The sequence below is a fragment of the Lissotriton vulgaris genome, chromosome 2_1, assembly GCF_964263255.1.
Source record: "Lissotriton vulgaris chromosome 2_1, aLisVul1.2, whole genome shotgun sequence".
Classification (NCBI taxonomy): domain Eukaryota; kingdom Metazoa; phylum Chordata; class Amphibia; order Caudata; family Salamandridae; genus Lissotriton; species Lissotriton vulgaris.
The window spans coordinates 1,851,031,500-1,851,052,599 of NC_141687.1; the positions used below are offsets into that span (position 1 = coordinate 1,851,031,500).

Here is a 21,100-nt window from a genome sequence, read left to right on the forward strand (position 1 = left end):
CTGCATTCTGTCCATCAATTGTTATTTTTGCATTTGCCATTCCAAGTTGGTGGGAAATTGCGACCTGCCTCATGAATATTAATGAGGCGGTCACTGGACATGGTTTTTGTAAAAAAGGACTTAGAATCAATGTAGAGACTAGTTCAAAATTTCCAGTTTCTTTCTTCTTTTTTCAGACCCCTGAGAAAGGGTCTCGTTTTTGACCCGAAATGCATTGGGTGATGTAATTTTCTGTTGATTGCATATGGATACACCTTATTTTTGAAAATATGGAATATGGAAATCAAATGAAATGATGAATGAAGATGGAATAAAAATTACTGGAAAAGAAGATACAATTGAATCGTTTGTGATTTGAACACTCGATGAAACATTAATGTTTTCGTAAAGTGCACACATCCTTTGGGAACAGATTTTTCTGCACCACACTCTTTGCAAGTACTGTTCAAGTCCCCACAAAGCTGCTGGGTGATTGTCATGTTCAAAGCCACACAGAAATAGTGTGCATAATGATATTGAAATGCTTACAGGGATGGTTTATGACAGTCATCTTCAAAGCCCCACAACAATGTTTTAGTAATGTTCCTGTCCCCTTAGAGTATTGTAACATTCAAATCTGTGCAATGAGAGTGTGTGTTAGTGGTATTCAAGTCCTAGAAGAGATGAGGTATGATAGAGTTCAAGGCCCCACAGATATGATGGGTAACAGTTATGTACAAGTTCTTATAGAGATTGTGTATGATAGTCACTTGTAGTTCCCCATGTAGTTGGTGTGCTATTATAATGTTCAGGTCCCCACAGAGATGGTGTGTGGTAGTGTTGTTAAAGTCTAGGGGATGAGCAAAATTGATATCATTTGCTTTTGCATAATTACATGCATTTTTGAGGACACTAAGAAAAATTATAATTTCCCAAAATGGAATCCATTATTTAGTGCTATATTTTAGGAAGATATGCGTCTGCATATATATATATTTGATGCAATGACAGAGTTTGTAGTTTTAAAAAAGCACAAAAACACAAGTAGTGCCAGCAAAAGCTACTTTTGTCTTTCCATTAGGGTTACGTCTGAATTCTCAAGTAACGTTTTGATTAGAATAGTGCATAATTATGCATTGTAGCTTAATGTCTTAATTCTGTGAATTCTAGAAAATAAGCATCATACAAAAGTTTTTAAATTATACAAGTTGAAATTTAGCCCAGCTCTACTACAGTCCAAAAAGGGGTGGTTTATAGTAGACTTGTTCAAGGCACCACAAAGATTGGAATAGTTATGTTCAAGTCCTTACGGATATTGTGTATGATAGATATCGACAGTTCCCCATATAGTTGGTGTGTTATTGTCATTTTCAAGATCCCACACTTTTAGTCTGTGTCAATGATATTCAACTCCTTCCAGAGATAGTGTGTGGTAAGGCTGTTCAAGTCTCCACAGTGCTGGGGTGTTAGGGTGCCATTCAAGTCCTAACAGAACTGGTCTGTGGTAGTGAAGTTCAAGACCCCACAAAGATGGTTTATACAAGTGAAGTTCAAGTCCTCCTAGATATGGTGTGTGACAGTAATGCTCAAGTCCCCACTGAGATAGTATGTGGTGCTGAAGTTCAAGTTTCCACACAGATTGTGTGTGCTAGTGAAGATCAAGTTCTCAAAGAGATGGTGTGTTACAATCATGTTTATATCTTAAAATAGATGTGTGGTAGTGATGGTCAGTACCCCATAAAAATAGTGTTAATAGTCAGTAGTGGCTCGCACAGGTAATTATATGGGGCAGTGATCTCCAAGCCCCCATAGATGATGCTATGTGGCGCTATTGCTGCGCCAACACTCGTAAAGTTTCTCTTAATGGCAGGCACCGGCTAGTGCATTTTAAATTTCTGCAGAGGGTGTACTACACCCCCGAGCGGCTACATCGCTATGGCCTACGTGCATCCTTGGAGTGTGAGCGTTGTCGTGCCCAGGTCGCTGATTTCTTTCATTTGGCCTGGCTATGCCCAGGGGTAAGCTCCTTCTGGGAGGAGGTATTTGCGGAACTAGACAGGATACTGGGGGAGCCGCTGCAGAGATCCCCGTCGCTTGCACTGCTGGGCTTCTCCAAACCACTGGCCCCCTCGTTGCGCAGGATAGTGGAAGGGGCGATGCTATTGGCCAGAAGAGTCGTGGCAACGTGCTGGATGCGCGGACCACTCCCTACCAAAACGAGATGGCTCAGGGACCTCCAATACTGCTGCACCCAAACGGAACTGTACAGCGAACTGCTGCCGCCCAAAAGCAGGCCGAAATCCTTCTGGGACCTCTACAAGGAATACCTACACAAGGGGGAGGGGGACAGCTCTGACACGTCAGACGTCGACGAGCTCCAGGCTCAGGAGTTGGGCAATGATTTAGAACTGGGACATCTACCACATGAGGAGAACTGAAGGTTTGAGTTTAGGAGGTGGGGGAAGGGAGGGTGCGTATAGTACACTGGGGAGGAGGGATGGGTGTGACGCGGGCTAGAAGGTAGCATGGGTGGCGGGTGGTTACGACACACACTGAGGGCGCAACCCACATTATTAGCGTAGGAAGGATGACAGAGACTCCATTAATGCAATCGATAGCAAACGGGGAGGGCCTTGGGGTTGTTTAGGGGTAGTTTCCTTTCTGGTTTTTTCTTTTGTGTTGTTGCAAGGCCGCGATGTTATATTTGCACTGTATGAATGCCGACTGTCTAATTGCAATGATGAGGCCTTTCAGGGTGAGATATGGCTGGCGTATATTGATTTGTTCCATCACTCTGCGCCGCCGGGCCTCCGGGATGCCGGCACTCTGGCTGTGTATAGTGTTCTCAAGTATTGCCCATTGGGCCCTCACGATGTTTTGTGTACTGTACAGTAGAAATGCAATGTCTATTTACGTTGACGGTCGGCGATATCACAAAATAAAGGTCTTTAATAAAAAAAAAAATTATATGGGGCAGTGGGCGGGGCGGGGGTGGTGCTGGGTGGGGGGCTAGTGGAGTGTGACATATGATGGGAGAGTGGAGACTAAATAAAAGCACTTACTTTGCACTCTAAGCATCACCGAGTTGGCGATGCTGCAAGCGCAAAGTAAGTGCTTTTATTGATTTATTTACTTTCCATTTTCCCGTCGTGTGTCACACTCCACTATCCCCACACACAGCCCCACCCCATAGTGTTACCTGTGTGAGCCGCCACTGGTAATAGTGGTGTTCAAGTCCTTACAGAGTAAGCATGGGCGGAAAATCCGTTCCGCTCGCGGATTTTGCGGATTTTCGGGAAATCCGCAATCCGCGAGATTTGCGAATCTCACGCAAAATCCGCAAATCCGCGAGCAGCGGATTTTGCTCGCACTGCTCGCACTGTTCGCGTGAGTTCGCGTGAGTTCGCAACCCGCGAATAAGTGCAAAATTGCAGAAATACGATCTTAGCAAAACTGAAAGTAACTACTTACCAGGTTCAAAAGTTCAGGCTCATCATTAGTAGCCATTTCCTGTAGTGCTTCCTGAGGGGCCCCTCCAGAGTTCAGTTGCCAGTTGAAACTATTATGTGACCCTGCTCTGAACCTCAGAATAGTTACACATATGCCACAAAGGTCCTGAATTACAGCTAAGGGAGACAAGCAGGAGCCAGGCTGGAAGTTAAAATCCATTATTCAGCCCCTAATTCATTATTGTCAGTTGGGGCAGGGCAGGTGTTGTAACTAATTTTGCAACAATGAAAGCACTTAGCAAGTGCAAAAGATCACTAATCAGGGCGCACTAAGGAAGCAGGTGCCAGCTAAAAAAATATTCTGTGACACATTAATCAGCCCCAAATTAATTCAGGTCACTTGAGGCAGGGAAGGTGTGCTTTGCTTTGCCGAAAATAATGTACACTGGACAACCAGAGGGTGTGGTGATGAAACAGAGGGTGGCATGGGTGGGCCAGAGGGTGGCATGAGTAGTCAGAGAGTGGCAGTGGTGACAGAGAGTGGCAGTGATGAAGAAGAGTGTCCCAAACAGGCTGGACACGTAGAAACAACAAGTTCGCGAAACTTGCGACCCGACAGGTAAGTTCGCAATTTGCGAAAGTGTACAAAACCCTCGCGAACTGGCAGAAACACGGGCGAACACAAAAAAAAAAAATCCGCAAATTCGCGGGAATTCGCGGATTTTGCGGATTGCGAATCCGCAAATCCGCAAAATTCGCGAACGCGAGATCCGCAAAATTCGCTCATGCTTATTACAGAGACGATGAATGATAGTTGACTTTGTTTGACAGTGGAGCACTGTTCAATAAGGAACCTTCCATTGTCAAATCCTGGTCTCTGCCAGGAGCATATGCTAATTTGGGTTTGGGTATAAGAATATGAGATTTAAATGTATTTATGAACAGTTTACCAAACTATAGTGAAGACAAACCAAACCCAAGAGTCATATGGAGGAATTCAGCATGCAAGTAGGAAACAATGGAGCCTTGTGTGACTGGGAGTCCTCTAAATGATCACTGCCTTGAGGCGTGTATCTCCTGCCACGTTTGTGGTGAGCAACACATCTTTAATAGTTCTCACGGGTGGAGAACAGGATTGTTAGACAGGCAAATACCATAACAGCCTCATGTGACTTAAAGTACCCAGCAGTGCCCCAAAAGAGATACGTAGCTTTGGTAGTGTCAATGGTGAATGCCCATTGCTAACCTCTCAAAATGTCATGGGGCAAAAAGGAGAATCAACAGGTGAGAAGGAAATAAAGCAGCTTCCTTGGACAGTGTAGTTCCCTCAAGTGCACCCCAAATATTGTGTGCAACTCTGATTGCACCTGCAGAGAGAGACTGCAAGTCTATCAGGTCATGTGTTAGGTAAGTCTACCAGCAGTCTAGTGGTAAACAAAGCAGCCTCCTGGTGTCCCCGCACTCAGTACAATCAACATATATTCACACATTAAAGGATATGGTCCTCAGATCTGATGCTTTTCTCGGTATTGACAAATCGATATTTTGCGATTCGGTAATTTAGCGCATGGGTTTATTTGCGATTCTTTATTTTATTCGGAATTGGGGTTAATGCATTGGGATTTCAGGTTTTATGTTCGCTAACAGCCTGTTTTACTGATTCGCTATTTTACCGGGGGGAATTTTGGTTGATGCATGTGCCAGTTGGAGAGTAGTAGAACAGTTAAGAAGGGAGATAAAGAGACTGCGCAAAATATTTTTGTCTAGTGCTGAATGCACGAATAGAACCCATGTTTTCAGGAGCAAAGAAGTTAGCAATCTAAACGTTCCTGTCATAATTTATTAGGGCCCCCAAGTATTTTTCACTTTTAAATTAGTTAGTGTAAAATAAAAATGATGTTAGCTAACAGTTAGCGGCATGGCAGCATTTTACATGTAGCCAAAAAGGTCCTAGTCTGAGAAATATATATTTTGTCATGAGACAGAAAATAGTCTTTTATAAAAAGATGCACTTGATATACTTACGTTGGTCTCCGAGGTATAATTAAGCACAATGAAAGATTGAGAAGTTAAAGTGATGCGTTTCAAATGTTCGTTTTTCAGAGTTAGCTTTTATGTTTTGCCCATTGAATCCACTCCCCACGACTACAGTTAGGGATGCAAGGTTGCCCCGGTATGTGCATGTCCTGGCTCAGGGTGTGAAATGGCCAGGTCAAAATGAAGCTGAGAACCTCGAGCTATCTGCCCTTTGTTATGCTGAACCTGGGAGAGCGCCCATTCACACCTGATCCACAGCCGTAGTCAGGACAAACGCAGACAGGAGAGCCTCTGTCTCTGCATCAACCTGACTGTGGGGGAGGGCTACCACTAAGGATGGGGCACTTCGGAAGAAGGACGCGCCTCTCGTCCTCAGTCATGAATGATTCACACATTCTCTGCATGTTCTCTAGTTGGCAGAAATGACAGGGACAGAGGCACAGGAACTTTCATTCCCTGGTTCTTGAAAGCAGGCATTTGAGCCTTGATATTTTTACTTGGGAATCTATTGTGGAAATCCATTAGTAAATCTAAGGTACGCTTAAGAATACAATTAAGAATCAAATCGCTAAATTATATTCACATTCCCAGTAAATGCAGTAAGTGGAATTTCGAATCGCATTTAGAATATTATTTTGTCTATCCATATTATTGAGAAATAATTTTTGAAACGTGAACTAGTTTGTATGTGTGTGGGCTTTTCCCACCATTATCAATTGTATAGCTAGAAGTTTGTGAATATTTTTTATGTGGTGCTGGCATTGTTTCTCAGCATTGTATTATTGTTTTATTGTTCGCATTCTGAAACTTGTAGTTTTATTTTTATCATGACAGATATAGTATTACGACATCACAGTGAGAAAAGCAGATGAGAGGAGGGCTGAATGTAGAATAACTTGATAACTATATGCATGTATGTTTATACGTATGTTTGTTTATATGGATGTATGTATGCATGCATTTGTTAGTATGCATGTGTCTATGCATGTATACATGTATGTATGTATGTTTGTATATATGTAGCACAAACCTAGCCAGAGGCAACCGGGTAAAATATGAAAGGCCACATACCCAGTAATGGCCGAATTGTTACTATGAGATTTAGGGCGGGCTGTTTTGCATAGGGAGGAAAAGGGGACTTTCCAAAGCATTTTGTTGAAGTATAATCCACGTGCTGTCAAATATTTACACCTTTCTCAGTGAAGAAGAGGATGATAGCATTGCACTTGCCTGTTGAATTTGGTGTTTTTCTGCCTGGTGGGGGTTTGGTGAAATGGTTAATTGTCTTGAAGAGCATTCAACTTTTGTTTGCTGCATATTTATTGGTATTGATGCGAATGTGTGGATTTTAGTAGAGTGAGTTAATTGGTAGGCCAGATTTACTTCCATTCCCTAAACTCACAGACATCTCTAATGCCATGTTCAACACCGGTATCTACCCAGCGACCTGGAAAATGCAACCATCAAACCTCTGCTGAAGAAACAGCATCTCGACCCACTAGACACAAAAAATTACAGACCCATCACGAGCCTCCCCTTCCCAGCAAAATCTTTTGAAAAAATAATGAACACACAGCTAGCTCACTTCATCAAAGAAAACAATCTCCTGGATGAAACACAATTTGGCTTCAGGAAAGGCCACAGCACAGAAACCGCCATTATCAAAGCTGCATATGAGATTAGGGCCACCCGAGACCAAGGTGGAACAGCAGTTCTGATACTACTGGATTTGTCAGCAGCTTTCGACATGGTTGATCATGTCACCCTGATCGACCGTGTCTCAAATATGGGCGTTAAACTCAAAGCCAAAGATTTTCTGGAGTCGTTCTTGCCCAACCACACTCAGCTAGTGAGTCTTGGCGAATATAACTCCCCGTCTTTTACGCTCCCAAGGGGGTTTGCCACAAAGATCATCCTTGAGTCCGTCGCTGTTTAATATCTATGTGTCGGACCTGGCCAAGGTCATCAAAGCCTATGGGATGGGGTTGACATTTTACGCCGATGACACACAGCTGGTGCTCGCAATTAACAATGATGGAGGAGCAATTGCGGCCAGTTTTCAATCTGGTATGCTCGCCATCAGCTCCTGGAAGGCCAAAAACTGCCTAAAGTTAAACTCCGAAAAAACTGAGTTTATGATCTTTGGCAATCTACACCCAACATGGTCACCCAGTTGGTGTCCAACCGCCCTGGGCCCTCAACTCCCCAGGTACCGAAAGTAAGAAACTTGGGCATCATGTTTAATGATAAACTAACTTTCCCAGCTCATGCCAATGCCATGATCTCGTCCTCCTTCTACACTCTTAGAATGGTCACGAAACTGCTACCCTTCCTTTCACCAAACGAGGGAAAAACCCTGATTAGCACCCTTCCTATAGCCAAAATTGACTATTGCAACGGCCTGTTCCTGAATGCCCATAAAAAGATCACTAACAAACTACAGATGGTACAGAATGCCGCTGCAAGGTTAATTACAGGTACCCCCAAGTACAAATCCATCTCCTTGGTGCTGTGAAACTTGCACTGGCTTCCAATCACAAGTCGCATAAAATTCAAGGCCCTATGCATTGCCTTCAACGCCATTCATAACACAGGTCCGGACTTTCTAAAGAAAGCCTTTTGCGCCTACTTACCTAGTAGAAACCGACGCTCCTCAGCCACCAATCTCCTCACGATCCCCGGCACAAACAGGGTCTTCTGGGGAGCCAAATTATTATTTTTTTTTTTCATTGCAAGAGAAAGACAAAAAAAACTGAAAAATTCATTTGATCTAGACATGATATTAAGCATCTCATAGTAAGTTATTAATACAGAGCTATCCATTATAAAAATAATTTCATAAAATAATAAAACAGTTATACTAATTGCCTAATTGTACTAGTCTTAACAAAGTCATAAATTCAGATAAACATTCCCCAAATTTTCTCTCGTTTTTTCAAGGAGCGTGAGCCCCTTATCTTTGCAAGTGCTAATTCCATAGTGTGAGTTTCGTTAACTAGAGTCCACCACTCCATAACATGCGGGGGTTTCGGGGAAATCCAGGCCCTAGCTATTATCAATCTTGCACAAGCCAATAAAATAGTGTTTAAATCTTTATGTGGGCTATTTACATCCTGTAGATTTAATAAAATCAAGTGTGCTGAAAGGGGCGGTAAGATAATTTGCTTCTTGATAAGAACCCCTTCAATTCCTATCCAGTACTCGACCAAAGCGGGACAAGAAAAAAGAGGGAGACAAAAGATTCACTGTTGCCACGGCCATACTGTGGAACACCCTCCCTCAGCAAATTAAATCCTGCCCATCGCTGCCGGCTTTCTGGAAGCTAATAAAGACCTGACTCTTTAACCAATGAGCAGCACACCACTTCACTACTACCTTTCCCGTCTACAGCGCCAAGACACCCACGGGTATTTGCGCGCTCTACAAATTGATTAAATAAATAAATATAAAACTTTATAAATAGATAAATAGTGAAGCAACAGAAGCCACTTCTCACATACTTCTGTAAATGCCTCATTCCCACCAGTGCTGTGCTTGTGTCACTCCACTTTTAAGCACTTTACATGAGCACCAGTTAAGTCATGTACAATTTCTATAGGCACAGGGAGATTAAGTGATTTGACCAGAATCACAGGATGTCAAGCTAACGCCAAGAATTGAGTTTGAAGTTTGAAGCTCTAGCATAACGCCACATCCTCTCCACCTTTCCGGCTTGAAGACCTTCTCACTCATAAGGCAGGTGGTTTGAGCACAGCCTATGTTACTGCAGTATGTTGTAGTTAAGCGAGTATGATCTTGGAAGGCAAACTATATTTAAATACACAGGAAGGGCAAATTGAAGTGGACATCAAAATGAGGGTGCCCATTTTACAACAGAACTTTGCACCTTAGCTGAAGCACTAAGTTCAAACTGTAATAAGTGTTGGTGCCAATGCAGTAGTAAGGGCACTGTGAGCCCAAATGCAAGCTAGGGATTTGATCTCCTATCCACCCCCCTTTTTTGGCTTTTAAAACATACCCACTAATTATGGTGAGCCAGGAGTCTGTGCCTCTGCACCTGCTTCACAAAGGTTGATTTATATCAGAGTCTGCATTTTATAATTGAATAAGGCCAAGGAGGTTCTGACAACTTCTTTATATACTGTGATCAGTAGTGGCAGCATCAGGGATTTTTCTTTTCCCCACCCCCTCCGTTGATAGTGTTGACCCCTCACACGCTCCCACCCTACAGCCAGCAATAAAAATAAATGTCATAATGTGGTTTGTTTTGGCTGCATGTTATGTTATGTTATGTTAACCGGATTTATTACGCGCGCAGCTGCCCCAGCAAAGGGGCGTCCTGGCGCGAGAGTGCTTTTAACAAATTTTAATTTCAATTTAATCCATGAGGCAGAGCAGGAATGCTGCTGTACAACAGGGCAAAACAACTCTGCCAAAGCCAGTGGCTGTCTCGTAGGTGACACCTGTTGGCTTTGCCAATGCTTGTTATCTGACCGGTCTTCACCCAACTATGGGAACGAAGCTTATTTAATTTGTAAGTATGTATTACAACAACAAGGGAACCCAATTGAGTCAGCTATGGACCTTGGGATAAGTACTCTATAAACAACAACGGTCCATAGAAAAGTTGAAATAGACAAGGTAAATGAAATATAGACACAATCGTAGCTATATTAAGAGAAGACCTGCCCAGCCGGGCAAGGCTTAGATGTTTATATACAAAATATATTCAACAATTTAAACAAGGTGGGACACAAGCCTGTGGCCCACAGTACATACAGTGAGATACACATACAAAACACATAACAAAAAAGGGCTTTTTTAGGCAAAAAGCAGGTCCGCAGTACTTCCAATCTAATCGTGGCAAAGTACTACACGAGAATAAACCATAACACCTTTACAATTATTTCAAATGTCTCTTTGGTATAAGGTGTTCATTAGTGTCGACGGCGTTTCGATTCGCTTCTTAAATCATGTGAATCATCATCAGGACTAGAATTAGAGCCTAAAGATAGCCTTAATCGCCGCGATATGGTGGAATTCCGGTTGACACAGGCATTAATAAGGCAGTCCTATCCGGTGTTGTGAATACAACATGGAGATGCGCGGTGATCTCCAAGTGAAAAAGACGGATGCCCAAATCGGCAATTAATATGATCCGTATCCGGCTGTCCCTCTTATCTGATAGGTCGGTATACGGGAGCAGCGGTCCGCGGAGTGTCCTTCGTGCCAATGCAATGAGGATCGATCCTCGTAGCGGCGATTAAGGCGAAAAAGGAAAAACCTTTTCACCATGGATTTTCTCTAAACCACTTGCATCTGATATTAGACCTTCCCAGCATTGCCACCAGACCCCTCAACCCAGCCGCAAAAAGTAGAACACCCCCAAACAGGCCAAAAGCAAAAATGGAAAATGCCACACTTAAAAAATTTGAGGCCTACCTCAAAACACTCCAAACGCGCTCTGCAGCTAGGCCCTAACTCCCCTTTTCCACTATGGATTTTCTTCAAATCACTTGCAATCAAAATTAGACTTACCCAGCAGTGCTCCAAGATCCCCCAACCCACCCCCAAAAACCTAGAACCCCCCCCAAACAGCCCCCCAAAAACATGCAAGTGAGCTAAAAAGTAAAAACTTTTCCACCATGGATTTTCTTCAAACCACTTGCATCCGATATTAGACCTTCCCAGCAGTGCCCCCAGACCTCTCAACCCACCCCCAAACATCTAGAACCCCCCCAAGCAGCCCTCCAAAAACATGCGATACTACTACTAGGCCTAACTTTCAACCGTGCCAAAACGCTCTCTGCAACTAGGGCTAGGCCCAAACCCCCCTTTTCCACCATGGATTTTCTCCAAACCACTTGCAATCAAAATGAGACTTTCCCAGCAGTGCTCCCAGACATCCAACCCACCCCCAAAAACCTAGAATTCCCCCAAACAGCCCCCCAAAAACTCTCAACTGAGCTAAAAAGGAAAAACTTTTTTACCATGGATTTTCTCCAAACCACTTGCATCCGATATGAGACCTTCCCAGCATTGCCCCCAGACCCCTCAACCCACCGGCAAAAAAGTAGAACAACCCCAAACAGGCCAAAAGCAAAAATGGAAAATGCCACACTTAGAAAATTTGAGGCCTACCTCAAAATCACTCCAAACGCGCTCTGCAGCTAGGCCCTAACTACCCGTTTCCACCATGGATTTTCTCCAAACCACTTACAATCAAAATTAGACTTTCCCAGCAGTGCTCCCAGACCTCCCAACCCACCCCCAAAAACCTAGAACCCCCCAAAAACATGCAATACGGCTAGGCCTCAGTTTAAATTGTGCCAAAACGCAGTCTGCAACTAGGCCCAAACGCCCCTTTTCCACCATGGATTTTCTTGAAACCACTTGCAATCAAAATTAGACATTCCCAGCAGTGCTCCAAGACCCCCCGACCCACCCCCACAAATCTAGAACACCCCCAAACAGCCCCCCAAAAACATGCAATACTGGCATATCCAAAGCATGGCAAATTGCGCTGTTCACAAAAAGTTGCTGTTTTCAGCACTTCCACTACTTCGATCCTCTTGAAACTTACCTGGACACTTGTTCCAGCGATTCCCACGAATCTCAGCAAGGCAGAACAAAATTGAACCACTGCGTTCTTTGAAGAAGAAGAAGAAGTTCTACGACTAGTTTTCACTTTTCACCCAAACACACGCAACCGCAAAACACCAGAAAAGGCCAAAATTCTGCCAATTCTGGACCAAAGAATGCCAAACCCCCCTAAAACCTTGCCAATGTCATTATGAACAAGCCTGCATTGGGCCCTGAGCCCTAGACTCAGTGGGAACCCTACCAACTTAAACCCAAAAACCCTAGTAAATCACACTGAACCCTAAACCCTAGATATGCTTTGTCTGTCTGTGTCAAAGAGCTTAGGTATGCTACATCAGGATGCTTCAATCAGTGGTGCCTGCCTTGACCGTCTGCATGGCCCTGCTGCAAGCATGGGCCAAAAATCTGTTCCGCTCAAGAATTTGCGAATTTTCAGTAATTTTGCGAGATTCGCGAAAAACCGGAAAACAGCAAATTTCGCAAACATAACGGATGTTTGGCCCAGGCTTGTGGCGGGGCCATGCAGATGGTCAAGGCAGGCACCACTGAGTGAAGCAACCTGATGTAGCATACCTAGGCTCTTTGTCAGACAGACAAAGCATATCTAATGGTATGCAGCAAGCCACATAGCCCCAATTTTACATGAACTGCTGTCTGGAGTGGAGTGGACTCTGCCTGGCATAACAACAACACTACACTGCCTCGCCCTCGACCACTTCACACCACAAATAGACAGACATGTAGTTCTGCTGTAGTAGTTGTTGTAGACTGGTTTACCTGTTTGCCACTCACGAATTGGCCATAGTTCTTCGTAAACCAACGCTGATGATCCATCCATCCTAGTGAGTGACTGTAAAGAAAAAAGATATATTATTTAATCAATCATCTATTGGCAAGTGAGTCCACTCTAAGGACATTTTGCATATTGGAAAATGCAACATAGTGGCCCCTGAAGTTGAAGTACAATTTGAATTAAACAAGGTAAAAAAAACAGAGTAGTAGACATGAGTTACAATTACTGTGTAAAAGATTAAATAATAACTAAGACAAGAAATATGATTCATTTCATGCACAAAAAACAAACAGCAATTCGTTTCATCAGAGCCAGACAGCCATTGCTGTCCACTGCATGCCATCTTATCATTATTCATTACCTGTTCTACTTTTTGTCCGCATCTTCTTCGGAAAGTGAGGGCCAACCGGGCAGCCAGTCCTGTCAATTTCAGAAGTAACTCTGTCAGCAATCAGCAAGCATGTAGTCAGTCAGTAATTTCAGTCCCACTTGAGGGGACTCGTCTACGAAGACAAAGTTTCTTTATTCTTCGTAATCCATCCATCTGCCTTGAGGGAAATGGATAGGGGGAGTCTGGAGCATGATTGAGTTGTGAACTTGTGAACCTCAGGAATGCAGACTGCGGCACCTTCAAATCAATAAGGAAAATAAGATGAAGACAGTGCTGCTGATGGACTTGTTGTGATTAGGTGTTAGAGTTTTGTTGTGGTAAAAGTTGCAAAACAAATAAAGACACACAGGAATAAAAGTGAATAAGGACAAAAAAAGGGAAGTCATTTTCAGGCCTCGGTGTCAGGGAAGTAGAGCTCATCCTCAAACTCTATGAATTGAGACAGGAGTAGGTCAGCTAACAGAGAAGAACTTCCGTCACCTAAGTGGGTGTCCTCTTCTTCCTGCGTGCATTCACGTATTTTATAATCTGGTGGTATGAAGTGCTGATTCATCTTGATCAGTGTTAACCTCTCCACATTTTTGGGCGAGAGGCGGGTCCTTTTTGAAGTTACAATGGCACCAGCAGCACTGAAAACACGTTCAAAAGACACGCTTGTGAGTGGGCAAGACAAAGAATTTAGATCCAGGTTGGTGATCAGTGGCCATAGAGGCCTTTTCCTATACCAATACAGCAATGGGTTCTGATTGAGAAAGACCTCTGTTGGGTCATCCAGATAGGCCTGCACCATCGACTCAAGGTTCTCCAGGGTTGCTCCACTTTGCGTACCATCTGTTGCCTTTGCAGCACTGGAACGAGCAAACCCTTGATGAGTTAGCCAATCCGCTTCCGACAATATTATGGCTGGGCCTGGTGCAGGTGAGGATGATGATACGGTTGCTGGTGTCATTAACTGCTGTGAGGGAAAGTGACTCCCTTCGGCCACAGATTCAGAAGTGGAACTTGACACCGGATGGCATGTTGATTCAGTTGTACTTCTGCCGGCTCCTTCAGTTTTCTGCCGCTCTTTTTCGAACTGAGTGGCTGACACAGCTAGCCAATGTTTGTACTTTAAAACATCTGCTTCATCAAAAGGAATGGATGCTTTGCTGGCCACTGCCTTTTTGTACCGTGGATCCAGAATAGTGGCACAAATGTAATGTTGTTCTGTATGTATGTTTTGAAGCCTTTCATTGGCAACTAGGCGGCTTAATAACCTCTCCACCAACTGATATGCGCCTTGCTTTTCAGCATCATCTCGGAAAGTTGAAGACACCGCCTTCAGTTGGTACTCTAGCATGCGCAACAATGGGATAGCTTTGCCCAAAGAACAGTCCTCCCTGCTGACTTCAGGCGTGAAGACCTCAAAAGGACGAATCATGTCTGTCAGGCTTGCAACTAGCTTCCATCCCTCCAATTCTAGCCTCATGTCTTTCATAATAGAACCCAGTTTATAGATATACTCATTTATTACCCCCCACTGCTCAGACAGACGCTCAAGCATGTAAAAGGCTGAGTTCCAACGTGTTGCCACCTCCTGGATGAGTCCTTTGACTGGCAGTCTACGTTCATGTTGAATTCTCCTCAGCTCCTTCCGGGCCTTAAAAGAATGGCTGAAATGTGTGCAGATTCTACGGCAGGTGGTCAGTAACTTGCTGACTGTGTTTTCTTTTTTCAAGAAATCTTGCACCACGATGTTAATACTGTGTGCCAAACACGGCACTCTGAAGTAGTTACCATCTTGCATGGTCTTAACTATATTACAGCCATTATCCGTGGAAACATAACCAATTATGCGATTTCTTGGAGGCAGCCATTCATTGACCTTCCTATCAAACTCCTCCAAAAGGTTAGGTGCAGTATGAGTTTTCTCCATGGCAAACTTCGCTATTGTTGCATGTTTCCGAGTAGCTTGAAAAACTGTGTCTGTGTCAACACCTACTTTTAACTTGTCTTTAACCCCCGCAAAAGAGACCCAGTATGCAGTGATGCACATGTAATCAAGGGCTCGGCAACTGGTCCACATGTCTGTTGTCAGGTGGATAGTGTGAACAGCACTCTTCTGAATAGCTGCGCCAATCACCTCCAGCACATCTTGATGTAGTGCTGGAACAGCAACCCTGGCAAAATAGAAGCGGCTAGGAACCTTCCATTTAGGGCAGACTGTTGCCACAAATTCTAGAAAACTCACCCCTTCTACGAAAGAAAAATGGAGAAGGTCCAGCGCTAGCATTTTAGCCAGCTTTGCGTTATACAGATGTACCGTTGTGTGGTTGCGTTCAAATGGCGCAGCGGACCAAAACTTTCTGCTTATGGTGGTCTGGACCGTTTTACGTGATGATGATGCAGACTTCTTCAAACCAGTTAGGCTCATTGATGTACTTTTTCGCATTGGTGTCTCTCCCAGACTCTTAGTGTGGCTCATACATGTTGCAGGGGTAGAGGCTGCGGGCGCTACCACTGCAGTGCTGCTGCCAGGGGTACTGGGTGTACCAGAAAAAATGTCTGTCGCTTCTTCACTTCCCCCCTGCATGATCAGCCCTTCGTCATCATCAGATGCAATAGGAATGGATACATTTGGATTTGTTGTACTTTTGTCTCCCTGGATCTTCCTTAGGTGCGCCTCCCAAATGAGAGAGTGGTGTTTTTTGAGATGACCTCTCTGGCCTCCGGTGCCATAGTTGGTACCAAGCTTACCCCGACTAACTACAGTTCTACAAATCGAACAAACGACCATGTCGCCTTTTGGCTAACACTAATGAAGTCCCAAACTGGGGACTGGAAATGTCTGCTGGTGGTGGAGGTGCTACTTTCAGTTTCAATGTCAGATGAAGTGGAGGGTGGGCGTGGCTGAATTCGACTCTGTTGTGCACTTACAGCACCACTACTTGAGGTAATGGAGGTCGAGCTGGATGGAGGTCTCTGCCGGCCCTTCTAAAGAGAAAATATGGAAGCTGTAGGTCGTGTTGGTGTAGTAATTAAATGCGTTGGTGGTGGTACCAGTGCCACGCCGCCCACATCCCGCTCAGCAGCAATTCGGGATAGGGTAAAAATTAACCCTGGGCGTAGTGGGGCTTCGCGGAGCTACGTGAAGTGGGTGAGAAACTACGCCCACCTCCGCACTCCGCGTAGCCCCACTACGCACCGCAGGCCTCCCTCCCGCCCTCCCTAAATACTTTAAATTAAATCTGTAAAAGATTTAAAAGGCACTTACCTTGCCCGCCGCTGCCCGCCGCGTCCCCGGGGCTCGCTCTCTTCATCGCCGCCGTCTTGATCTTGAGTACTAATGCGCATGCGCGGCCGCCCGCGCATGCGCATTATTACCCAAGACGGCATCGATGAAGAGAGCGAGCCCCGGGGACGCGGCGGGCAGCGGTGGGCAAGGTAAGTGCCTTTTAATTCTTTTACAGATTTAATTTAAAGTATTTAGGGAGGGCGGGAGGGAGGCGGGTGGCGGCCAGCTATGCTCCGTCTGCGGAGCGTGCGTAGTGCCGAATTCTACGCATGCTACGCAAAATGCATAGAAGCCGGCACTACGCACACTCCGTGCACGGAGCGTAGCTGCCCGCCCACCCTTAGTAAAAATGTCGGTCAGCTGCATGCCCGCTGGGGCTGGAGTGATGTCTGTGATGACTGGGTTATTGTCAGACTGTTCATCAGCAGCATACACCACTTCTTGCTCGTCGTCATCATCAGCCATAAGTGAAAGCCTTCCGTTAACCTTCCTTTTAGGCTTAGCTACCTTTGTCGGCTCATGGCGTGCCTCCCCTTCTGATTGCATTTGTGGGTTCCAATCAAGATCAAGATCATCAGAAGGAAGGGTGCTTGAAGAAGAACTTGTAGTAGTCCTCCTCGACCTTTGTCTTGCTGGGAATCTGGAAGACAATGGATCATTCTCAGGAGGAGTGGCTTCCTCTGATGATAGCTCCCCTTTAATGTCGATTTCCTGATGTTCCCTACTTCTGGAGGAACAAGCATTGTGGGCAGTTGTGCTGCTCCATGCGCCCCTAGTTGTGCCTCTCCTTGCGGATGTACTTGCACCTCTCCTTGCCCATGTACTTGTGCTTGTACTAGTTGCACCTGTGGTTGTCGTTGCGGCTGTGGTTGTTGAACACTCCTCACCTGAGTTACACCCTGCGTTGATTGGGTGCTACTTTCTTGCGATGAGCCAACATCACTGTTCGATGGTGATTGAACCACCAAAGTGGCTGCCTCAGCAGCACTCATGGACTTGGACCTAACTTGGTGTGGTGGCACTGAGCCAAATGAAGCGGAGGTGCTGCTCCCAGCTTGGTCCCCAGCGGACCCCACTGCTGCAGGCGTTGTTCTTTTCCCAGAAAAAGTGTCTGTGGGCACACAAGTCTCCTTGGTAAGTGGCACCACTTGCTTCTTCTGCTCTTTCTTACTGGTAGTGGCAACTTTCTTTGTAGAGGAGCTACGGCCACCTTTCTTTGGGCCCATCTTATTCAGATGTCAGAACAGCAGGCCGCAGTTGCACGAGTTGCAGAGTTGTCTGTGGCCACATGTGACGTTGTGCTGCACACACTGCTGAAGGACTTCTTCCTGGCACTGGTGGTTCTCTTGTGCACCTAAAAGCAAAGAAAGCCAGAGGAACATCAGTGAAACACCCCAAAAAGTAAAAAAACACACAAAAAACACCACAATCCATTGCCATCCATGCCCTCAATGATGTTTCAATTCAAGAGGCCCCACAGAAAGCCTTGGTCCATGCACCACTCACTACCCCTGGGCATAATGGTGAAAGCAGGGCAGGCTGGGTGCAGGCCTATGGCTCAAAGCACACTGCCTGGCTTTAAAATAGCCCCTTGTCCCCCAGCCACATGGCTAGGCCCTGCCTGGACCAGGTCTCAAAATGGCCCCCACCCACATGGTCAGGCCCCAACAGCACCCACAAAAAGTAAAAAAACATACAACAAACACCACAATCCAATGCCATCCATGCCCTCAATGATGTTTCAATTCAAGAGGCCCCACAGAAAGCCTTGGTCCATGCACCACTCACTACCCCTGGGCATGATGGGTGAAAGCAAGGCAGGCTGGATGCAGGCCTATGGCTCAAAGCACACTGCCTGGCTTCAAAATGGCCCCTTGACCGCCACCACATGGCCAGGCCCTGCCTGGACAAGGCCTCAAAATGGCTCCCACCCACATGGCCAGGCCCCAACAGCACCCAAAAAGTCGAAAAACACACAAAAATAACCAAAATCCAAGGCCATCCATGCCCTCAATGATGTTTAAATTCAAGACACCCCACAGAAAGACTAGGTCCATGCACCACTGAGTACCCCTGGGCATAATGGTTGAAAGCAAGGCAAACTGGGTTCAGGCCTGAGCACACTGCCTGGCTCCAAAATGGCCCCTTGAGCCTTGACCCCCACCACATGGCCAGGCCCTGCCTGGACCAGGCCTCAAAATGACCCCCACCCACATGGCCAGGCCCCAACAACACCTCAAAAAGTCGAAAAACACATAAAAACAACCACAATCCAATGCCATCAATGCCCTCAATGATGTCTAAATTAAAGACACCCCACAGAAAGACTTGGGGGCAGATGTATCAAAAAAACAATTTGCGAGTCCCAAATAGCGATTTTTTGCGAATCGCTATTTCGGAATCGCAAAATGGTATGTAAGAAGAATTCTGCAAGAAAATAGCGATTCCATAAAAATCGCAGAATATTCTGCAAATTTTTTGCGATTTCTGAAATAGCGAAAATCGCAATTTAAGAAATCGCAAAATCGGGAACCATGCAATGCAGGAACAGGCTGATGACATCACAACCAGGAAGTTCCAGTGATTGCTTGCACCTGCTACCCAGAGCCACACCCAGTGGCAGTTGGAAGAGTGTGCTGAGGCAGAGCAGACCTGTTGGGAGAGCAATAGAGGCACAGAAGGCACAGGAGGAGCAGGCTTTGGAAAAGAGGAAAAGAAAGCAGAAGTTTTCAGAAAAGGAGCAAGAAGTGTTCATAGAAGAAATGGTGTGTAACCATGAGGACCTGTTTGGCAAAAAAGCATTGAAAGTACCTGACTCCAGGAAAAATAAAATCTGGCTGGAGATCCAGGAGAAAGTTAACTCTGTAGGAGTCACCACACGCTCCATTGATGAGATCAAAAAAAGGTCGTATGACAGGAGACTCAGATCTAAAGAAAGACTTGCTGAGAGGATCAAAGTTGCAAACCAAACAGGTGGGGGAACTTCTGTTGTGGACAAACCCACACCCCATGAGGAACTGATTGAATCCACACTGTTACCTGAAAGTGTGAGTGGAGTGGCTACCATTGACAGCTCTGAACCCACAGGAAGTCCACAAGGTAAGAGGACTGCAAATTGCATGCATGTGTGTGTACAAAGAATGTGTGTGTGTGCCCTGCATGTCAGAGGAATAGTAGTCCAGTCAAACTGTGGAACAAGAACTGAGCAATGCATTATGGGAGTGGTAGTCCTTTTCACATAGTAACACTCTCAATCATAGTCACTCATGTTATTTTCATGAGTAGTACTTTGGTATGCTGTAGCAATGCAGTACAAGTAGTAGTGTGCCATGATTTATTTTATTTTGTCATGAACACAAATTCATATTTTGCACTCTACATCCACAGGACATACAAGTGAGGCCAGGAGTGATAATGAATTAGAATTTTCACCTCCCCATGTGACGTCAGAAAATGAAGATACAGTCACTAATGCCCCAGTGCAACATGTCACCATGCAAAGGAAGCGCCGACGTGTACCACCTTTAGAACCAATGGTACAGGATGAAAATTTTGATGTTGAAACAGTCCCTAATGAGACAGTCACAGTGTCCTCCCAAGCCGCACAACAAGAATCCCAAACACCAAGGAGGGCACGCTCATTCCGTCCGGATGCATCTGGAAATAACAGAGGACAAAGTGATGGAGTCACAGTGTTTGCAGGGCTTGAGCATAACATGCTTCAGGTGCAACACCAACAACATAAGGCACTGAGATCCATTAATAGGCAGCTACTGAAGTCAAACAAAAACCAGGAATGCATGGCTGCTTCCATTGACAAACTCTGCGTGACACTGTTAAAAAAAGGAAAAGGCACGAAACAGGGCTGCACAGGCTGTGCAGGATAGGATGCACACATACACCAAGGCCATCAACAGGCTATGTGCAGTCACCAGCAATTTCTCACATCACAGCATCAACATGCAGCGTGAACTGAGTGACTGCACACGTGCAGTTGTGAAGAGTGTGGACAAAATGACATTGGTCCTGGAAACCATGCAAACCACACAATCAGGTGCAAGCGCTCTCCTCTGCTCAGGAGAAAGCGAGGCCAACTCCAGTCGGAGTAGTAACAACCCCACCCCAACTAACATCATGATGCAACACAGGAGTGGAAGGCGATCCACTACCGGAGCTGAGCAAGAGGCCATTTCTCCACCGGAGCAACATGCTTCCACCCGCCAGCGTAAAAAATGACTTGAAAGTGTTCAATTTACTATGCAGCAGTAATGCATAGAGACAATTTCTTCTTTTCTTTAACACTTATGTCTCTTTTAAATTGACAAAAATTAGAGTAATCAGTCAAACATATAGTACTTGTTGGATGTTCAGAATTAAAATAACAATAGCAAAGTGATAATGGTGTGTAGTATGTTTTCTTACCTAAAAATAGTTACGTGTAATCTCTGCCCTTCTTTGACGACCAGCCATGACTCCTACTCCTGCCACTGCCATTCTTGGTGGAGGGTTGTCATCATCATCAGATGTGTCTGAGTCACTCACTTCTATTTCTGTGCCTTTGCGAATAGCCATAT

General features: G+C 45.1%; 1 long non-coding RNA gene across 1 annotated transcript in view; it reads left to right on the top strand.

Annotated features, from left to right (window-relative positions):
• The window catches only part of LOC147733404 (uncharacterized), a 99,114-nt gene extending 78,255 nt beyond the window's left edge, over nucleotides 1-20,859 (top strand). Inside the window, exon 3 of the long non-coding RNA XR_015308725.1 lies at nucleotides 19,914-20,859. This is a non-coding gene — a long non-coding RNA (uncharacterized LOC147733404). The remainder of the gene's footprint in view (nucleotides 1-19,913) is intronic.
• Nucleotides 20,860-21,100: the final 241 nt, after the last annotated feature.